Source organism: Chroicocephalus ridibundus, chromosome 2, assembly GCF_963924245.1.
Source record: "Chroicocephalus ridibundus chromosome 2, bChrRid1.1, whole genome shotgun sequence".
Lineage (NCBI taxonomy): Eukaryota > Metazoa > Chordata > Aves > Charadriiformes > Laridae > Chroicocephalus > Chroicocephalus ridibundus.
The window spans coordinates 119252476-119261406 of record NC_086285.1 but is presented as its reverse complement, the minus strand read 5'-3'; positions in this window follow the sequence as shown (position 1 = coordinate 119261406).

Below are 8931 nucleotides of genomic sequence, written 5' to 3'. Positions count from 1 at the left end.
AAAAAAATGTGTTGCATTGTGTTACCCATCTACAATTATTATTACAATAACTTCTGTTTTGATTTGTCTTTTTGAAAGCAAACCATCTTCATTTGAAAGCAATTTTGAAACTGGAGAGCTGTTCTGAGGTGCAGAAAAATCAAACATCAACAATTTACAATCTTCAGGAAAAAGGAATTTTTACTTTTTTCACAGTCCCTTCCTTTTTTCTTCCAATATAGCACACGTTTGCCCTTCATAACATAAAAACACTGAACAATATGAATCTTTCTTTTAAAACAAACAAACAAAAAAAAACAAAATAAAAGAAACAATCTCTGTTAAAACAAAATTCTTCATTTATGATTCTATTCTTTGGGAGAATTGGAGACAGAATCATGTTTGACAGGTAATGCTCACTTTGTTTACTGCACTACTGGGAGGTGCTATATTGACATACTCAGGTGATGAGGGCAGAACAAGAAAGTTAGTAAAGAAAGTAGCAGGGAAAGGAGGAAAATGTAAGAAGAAGCAGCTAGAGCCAGCTTTGAGAGCAAAGGGATGCTAACAGAAGGGTAACATACCTTGAATTACGGCCAAAGAGATTTTAGTGGTGGTACGAGGGAAACGTTAGAAAAAAGCCTTTGCAGATATCCAGATGACCAAACCTGAGGAGATGTGAATAGTCATCGTACGAGATGCTTAATCCACGTGCAAGCAATACAGCCTCCCTGAGCCAATGCTGAGAACAGGCTTTGTCAGAATTCATATGTCTAGGTCTGGGAGCCCTGTAAACCACTTTGCTCCCTGGCTGCCAGCACTATAGTGGCAGCAGAAGCTGTTTGGGGTCTTGCAGCTACTGTGCCGGCTAAGGATGAGCCCCAGCCCTTGCCCCACAACGGTTCTGAAATGGGACAGAACAACCTACATGAATCCCCATGCCCTGCCCTTCCTCGGGTCAGAGCCCACCTGTTGCACAGCGAATGCATTGACATTTTGCTGGAGGTGTAACTGCAGTGTAGGTGTACCTCTGGTGTACTTGGGCAAGCTTCAGAGGGCAATTTTTCTGATGTGTGCAGAGAAATGTTCAGGTGTAGAGTACTGTCCCTTTACCTTGTTTTCATTTTCACAGTCACCTAAAGAGTCAGTCCCCTCCGTGCGGTGAGTTTCCTGAAATTACCAGGGCAAAGACCTTCCCAGATAAAATAAGTACCATGTCAGCTGTTCTGGTTCAGTACAGAAAACCAAAACCACTCATACTCACAGTCCTAAATGTACAAAGTCAGAGGAATATTGGAATGAAGGTATACAGTGTATACCACTCAAACATTTTCTCATGCCTGCTTTATGTTGTCCACAGGGCAAGACCATTTGTTCCACATTACAGAGGCAGTAACTGTTCTTTTGAAAAAACACATCATCCCGTATCCCATATCCAATTAAAAATATGTGCTATACATGCCTATTTGCCATTGACAACTTCTAACAGCTGGCTGAGATAGGGGTAGTGTCTTGATTATGAAGAGCTGAAGAGGAGGGTAGAAGTTTCTATCTCATTTGAGAGCATCTGAAAATGAAAATATATAAGCCTTTAACAGGCTCATTGCCCAGGCTAAGTGGTCAGTGTCTGATCACCACAACCTTGTTTAGGTTCTTTGTGCTGAGACTTGTTAAATAACTAGCTACAGCGTGCAATACAGAGTAAAAGAAATAGTGGTGGGGAGGAAAGGTTGAATCAAAAAGAGAAGGATTTTCTTCTTAACAAACTGGAAAGCTGCAAGGATGAAGGACCGACCTGTCAACGGCCGTAAAGTTGAGGAGCTCCCATTTCAGGGATGAGATGTTGTCTTGCCCAGCCTTTTACTCCACATGTTTGCTGTAGCTTAGGGGCATGTCACACACTTGTGAGAACTTTACTAGAGTGTTGATGCAATATTGTGTCAGTAACCGAGTGATTTGTTTTTCCTCTGGACATTGATTGAAGAAATTCTTATTACATTTTATAGCTTGCTTGGCCTTGGTATGAGAGTCAAGGCATAAATTGGACCATAAATTGGCCTATGTCAGAATCTACATTGAAATGACATCAAATACGTGTCATCGTGCTGGTGTTTCGGCTTACAGCAGGAGCCTGACACTCCCTGTCAACTTGATCAAATGCTAGACCTCCTCACATCTTTGCCATGTGGCACACTTTAACAGTTATAGTGAAGGCTGTGGAGATATCTCCTGTGATGATACTGCAGAATGCTGCAGTAGGAAAATAAATTGTGTTTGTAGACCAAATTGATTTGCTTCGACTTATGGCAAAGTAACAATCTCCACTGTGAGCATTGCAGGTATATGCATATAAATAAAAATTGACACCAAAAAATATATAGATACACTGAGAGGAAAAGAGAGCATACATAACTGAGATATATTTATCCCACAAGCAAAGTGAGACTTGATAATTCATGAGTGGCAAAGATGCAGTTGAGTTATAGAGATCTTTCCTCTGGAGTGAAATAAATATAGCGTCTCGATTCAGCCCATTATATAGCATGATTAATAGAGGTGAATGCTTTCAATAGGTTGGTTGTATTTTGAAACATCTGGAGGTTATATTCTGTTCTTAATTTGCGAACTATCAAAAATCCTCGTGCTGATTTGGATTTGAAATCTACGTTTTGGTAATAGAGATTTTTCAGGGGGCCAATTTCTATTTATGACTCTGCAAAGAGAAATCAAACTAATTTTAGTTAGAAACTGGAGTTTACCTAATTGTAAGTTAGTTGTTCAATCTTTGCCAGAAAGCTATAGCATAGCTTAGTGTAGGACAAAATCTACAGCACACAATGAGACATCTTTTTGACTAGTTGATTTTTAGGTGAGCAGCTACATCGCATTTGAGGTAAGCCAACATTTGTCCAGCACCTCCATCACCACTGTGAGAACTGGCCAATTCCCACCCATTTCACTCTTCATCTATCAGTATCTTATCTCTCCTAAACTCGTCACCCCTCTGTTGCTAAACACTATGAAAACTGCAGGCAGGAACGCGGCATCACCACAGCTGGAGCATTTTGCAACATGGTGTTAACACAACAGGTTTCTCCCCAATGGCTTACGTGGACTTTGCATACTGCCGTCCGTGAAGACAGACAGTGGCCAAGTGTGGAGTACCAAGCCGTGGAAGGTAGCCTGGTGGTTTTTTGTGACCCTCTCTCTAAGTCAGTACCTAGCTTAGACTTCAGCTATGACATACCATGTAAATGTCAGCACTATTAGCTACTTTCTTATAAGTGTAATAGAAAACTTTCAGTAATGTGTCTGTTCAACCGTCCTAAATCATAAGACCATCCCATGGGCCAAAACCCAGCTACCTCACAAAACTGACAAAACCTTAGCTTTTCCATTGCCAACGCCAACAATGCCCTGAGGTTCTTTTAGTATAAAATTGGTAACATACAGAAAACTGAAAATGTTGAGACAGCATTGAGGAGTAACTCTACTAACTCAAGAGAGTTGTATGATTGTCAAAAAGAGAAAAGAGCCAGACCTACAGAAATCCTTATGGAAATGAAAAACAGAGGGATAATGGCATATACTGCAGAACTAGTTTTTATTAACTTAGTTCATTAGAAAAGCTCATTTTCAACTGAAGTCCATCAGAACATGGAAGAACATCCCAGAAGTTTCCTCACCAGAGAACTGGACCTTATCTATAGGTCTGAGAAAGGTGCAGTAAATGATATGCCACATACATGGCTGAAATATGCCACACAGTAAACTGCTGAAAGGGGAAATGCAACTGGATATTTATGCTCCTCGAAGTTGTGCGTGACACCTCAGGAGTGAGGGACTTGTTTGTCATCTCTTTGACAAGTCAGAAGGAATTCCAGAGCAGAGAAGCACCTTGGATCCACTGTAAATCCTCTGCCTTGTTATCATTCAGTGATCTGCAGGGTTGCAACAGAAGAGATGCTATCTTTGTTTTACTGTTTGCACAGCTGTAGGAATTATATCCATGCCCACAAGCCTAGCTCTATTTAAGGGTCTTCGGGGCTGCTATTCTGAAACCGAGCTCAAGGCAGGAACACTGAAACACAAAACACTTCCAGGAAAAAGTCTGAAGTGACTCTGGCAAACTGTTAATCAGAGCTTCTTGTAGAAACCTGCTCCTTGTGCCTCGGTGATAACAGAACTAAAATCTTTGCTCTGAGATGGACATTTTGAAAAACAACTCCAGATTTTTGCGCCTGGCTCCCCTGCTGTGTTCCCCTCCTCTCCCTTCCTAAGCTTATTTTAAATTGTTTCTGATATGCATGTTGCTCTACAGGACTGATCGTTTGCTGTTTGAACAGAAATAGGATCATGTAGATAGAACTATCCAGCTGCTTTATGTCATCTCCTATTATTCTTTTGCACCTGTAACAGAGAAATATATTGAAAACCTGTAATTCTGACAACTTTTCACTGAAAAATGGAAAAAGAGACAGACAAAATGCTGGCAGGATTTTTTTCAAACTTACAAAGGCCACTGTCCAAACCACAAAACAACAAAAAAATTGCCTCTACTTAATGTTTCCTTAAATTAACTATGACTTAGAAATGAGCAACCCAGGACAGAATTTCATCACAAGATTCACTGCAAGAAGGGCTCTGATTTTTATTCAAGACAGTGAGATTTAAGTGCTTGCAGAAAACTGAGTAAAGGCATGAGTATGTTCCTTCAACAAGGTTTTGAAACTTACTCTGTGTCCTTTTCTCTAATGAAAATCTATCCTAAGCCAGGAAGTCTGAACAAACAAAGGAGTGAGCAGATTTTCTACATCTGTGGTGTCCACAGCAAAGGGAAGCATTGTCAGCAAGCTGGCTCTGACTCCCTGGTTCTGATCCGCGCTGCCTCAAACCACCATAGAGCTGCCAGGAACCTTATGCTGAATGGACGTCACCATCTACCCAAGTTACCCTTCCTCTGGAGCACTTTCTCATGCCCCATGTCTCCCGCTGCACCAGCTGATAGGCAATACCACAAGCGGAAATTTTGGCTGACCCGGAGCAATTCTCCAAGGACCTTTGCTAATCTAGGTGATACCCCTCAGCTAAAATCTGAATAAATAGGCTTTCCAGTACAATCTGTCACCATCATAGCAAAAGACTTCCACATCAGAAGGTTGGCATGGAGATCTACAAGGCATTGCAATGATTCTGATGATTTCTCTGCAGGAAGCAAATTTCTATTAAGAACTATTAAATTTATAAGGCTGGTAAATGGCCAACACTTCACTTCTTAGTAAAATTCCACATTGAGTTCTTTGTAAATCTGTCAAGCTTTAACATTGCAGACCAAAATTTTCCATGGTAGCTGCCTACTTCAAATGAAATATTAAGGGCAACTGTAAACTAGAAGAAATTAGCCATTTTCTGAAATAAGCTTAAGCAAAATACACATTTTAATTGACAGGAATTTCTTTTACTTTGAATATAGCATCCCCATACTGTGGGGAGAAGACCTAAAATTTGCTGGGAGGGTTGTGTTAAGGAGAGGAGAGAGATAGGTGGGGAAAAAATTTGGCTGGCCAGGTAACTGAAAGCTATATTATGTTCAAGCACCCACTTGTGGTAGTGGAATTAAGGTTGGACAGGATCCCATTTCCTCATTTTTTATCACACCTTTTTACAAGTTTAATAACATACTTCAAGTACAATTTTTGGCATAACGTACATCTTTTCACTGACCTTGGTGGTTGTTCAGAGGGAGAGTCACAGCTCAGAGAACTTCCTATTTCCTTTCCTTTACCAAAATCCCATTGCGTGTATTTACCTTGTTGGAAAGCAGAGGTCATGCTGGGGGTATTCATATGCTTGAAGCCTGGAGTAATGCGACATCATGGTGATGACATCAGTCAGCAAGCTCGGTGGTGGCTTGCACTTGACAGCAGCTTTTCCTAGTTTGGACAGAGTGGGATCCTTCCGAAACTGAAATGCGGAATACAATAAACTCAGTAGGATACGCTTTCTGGTAAATCTTGTAACCATCCCGGGGAATATAGCAACAAATTCTATCAGTTAGGATTAAAATGCAGCGATAAGATTAGCATTCTCTGTTAAATCCCACTTCACTTTTTCAAGGACTTCTAAACCAGAACTGCTGTTCTGGAGGACTAAGGCCAGTGTCACAGCTGGTTCTTCTCCGTGCGTGCTCCCAGAGGCACTCTGCTACCTGAGCCCTCTGCAGGGAGGAGGCCTTGAGCAAATGGCATTGGGGCACTGATTTCCACAGCTTCGTTTACAGAGTGTTTGCTAGTGCGGCCATAATAAAGCCTTCAGAAACTCAGGTGCACAGTTCTCAAGGTACACCACAATTCCATTCATTCAGCACACACAAATGGATTAATGGTTCATATGAACGCTTATGTCCAAATGGGAGATGTTATCCTTTTCTTTTTTCTTTAATCTGCCTGTTAAAACCCCTCATGCACATACACACAGCACTCAGGTCTTACAAATGCAGTAGACTTGGCGATCCACGTTGGATGAACCAAAGACGAGTTTGAGTGAAACTCACAGAAGAAAACACATTTAGACCAAAGGCTGAAATGAAACACGAAACACCCAGTTTTGCCCACAGGGACCTCAGAGCAGCAGCTAGTCTTATTTACCATATGCTCTGTAATTTTGGGACATAAAATAGGGGCTTAAGGATGGCATCTGGGCCTTTGCTGCGAGTATCCACACTTTTGTCAGTTTAAAGATGGAGCCAGTGCATTAGCTGAAGGGATTGTGTGTGTGTGTGTGTGTGTGTATGTGTGCGTGTGTGTGTGGTTTAATACGCATTTAATATAGCTCCTGGGAAAGCTAATGGAGTTGCCTTGGGGAGTTGAGCAACCTCCCAGTGCGCTCTGCATAAATCTTCTTTAGCTGCAGGTGAACAAAAAGTTATGTTAAGTGCAAAAGTGAAGGTAACAGCTGCTGAATCCCTTTTGCTGGCCTACGGAGAATTGGTACTGCATGTTACCAGCTGATTGGTGATTTCTTAACCTCTTCTAACCTGTAAAAATAAGAGGAAAAATTGAAGCTTTGGGGAAAGATTTTCTCTCCTAGTAGAGTTTTCTCTTATTCACCAAGGACAGTAGGTTAAAAAATTATTTGAAAAGAAATTCAGCTAGAAAACGGCCAGGACACCACAAATGCAGTTTTATAAGACTCTTTCTTGCTACTGTCCTTTTTTTTTTCCTTGAAGAAGATAACTCGGTTTTATACTTTACTGTCTTATTAACAGAATGCATTTTGGAAGTCTGCCACTGTTAACAGTATCAGAAGGATTTAGGGCTGCTGAAATACACTTGAAGATTTAATTCTGCTGACTTCAGCTCTGATCCGAAGTAAAAACTGTAACCATAGATTAAATGTTTAGAGCCAGATATTGCAATTGCTGCTTCTTGTCGTAAATCCTTGTGTCTATTGCTGTTTCAGACAGCTCTCTGCGGGCCTTTGGCAGTGCATGCAGCACAATGCTCATGTTGTATAAGGTTCTTCACCAGGGGCCAATTCTTGAAGTCCTCTCGCCATCCTTCCTCATAAAACTCCCAGTCGCATGAGCGAGAACCTTGAGACGTAGCGGTGCAAGGCTGCCCTGTGAACATAATTCCCATGCCACGCTGTGAAAACCAGGATGACCGCCTGCTTTTTGTAAGGCCTGATCTTTGGTTTTCAAAAAGAGTATTCCAAAGGTGGGGGGGGAAAGGACCTTTTTTCAGACTTTATTAATCTCTTAGGAGAGCCAACTAATAAAAGCAAATAATCAATACAAAATTAGATTGTCATGATGAAAATTAATTAATGTGGTCATTCATACACTAGAATATCTGGTTAAAAGTTTAAGGGCTACTTCCCTCTCTTACTTATAATTTTATAGGTCTCTGTAGTCTCCTTTTTCGGACGTCAGCAGCCATTGACATTTTAATCTTTTTAATGCGGTCATCAGATTTACACATGGGGTTCGCTTTCTCATAGTGAGTAGTTCTCCACTCATTGCTTATTGCACTCAAATAAAGTTATAATAAGAATACATCTCAATAGTCCCTGGTCCAAAACTGGTGGCTGTCTTCGCCGACCTTGGGTAGATTTATTGCATTGTAAATCTCAGCACACAAGCTTTAATTTTTTTTTATACTAAAATTTTAATGTCAAGGGTGTAACCCAAAATATTTTCAAGGCATCTCAGAATACCAATCTACTGACGTGAGCATGCCAGCAAGAAGATGCTGGCACCCTTCTTCTTCTTGTGAAAAAAAAAAAAAAAAGGGAAAACAATATAAATCCAAGGCTAAGAAGGTGGCACACACTAGAAGAAAAAAACAACCTCTAGTGTTACCGCACCAACACCAAGGCCACACGTAGAGATCGGGATGAAAGGCATTGAAGTATAAGCCTTTGTCTGCACTCCTAGGTGGTGGCCCGATGTTGAAATTTTTATGCCTTGAGGAAGAGGAAAAAACAAAAATAGGAAGAAAAAATTTAGGTCAGAATGCTGAGTGGAAGGTCAGTGGCACCACCCCAGCCCAGCTAACCCATAACTTAAGTAAAAATTATTCACTCAGCTACCCGCATATCTATATTTCACTTACAGTCTCTGGGACTAGAATATCTGGCTTATCCCCTATCCTGGTAGTTGGGAAAGGAAAACTCAGAATCTGGCAAACGTGGTTTAAACAAATTTTAATTTTAATTTGAGCTCTCAGAGCTTTGGCGTAACAGATAACCTGCTGCTGGATTGCCCATCCTTCTTGCACACACGCACGTTCAGTTAGGTTTTTCAGCGGTCGCTTGTAGCCTTCTCATCCTCCATCTGCTGGTTTTTTTAGTGTTATATAAGACCTGTATGGAATAAAAGTATCAGACTTGTTTCGTATGGCCGTGCTAGTCCCAAAGCATGCAGATAAAAGAAACTGCGCGGCGATGCGC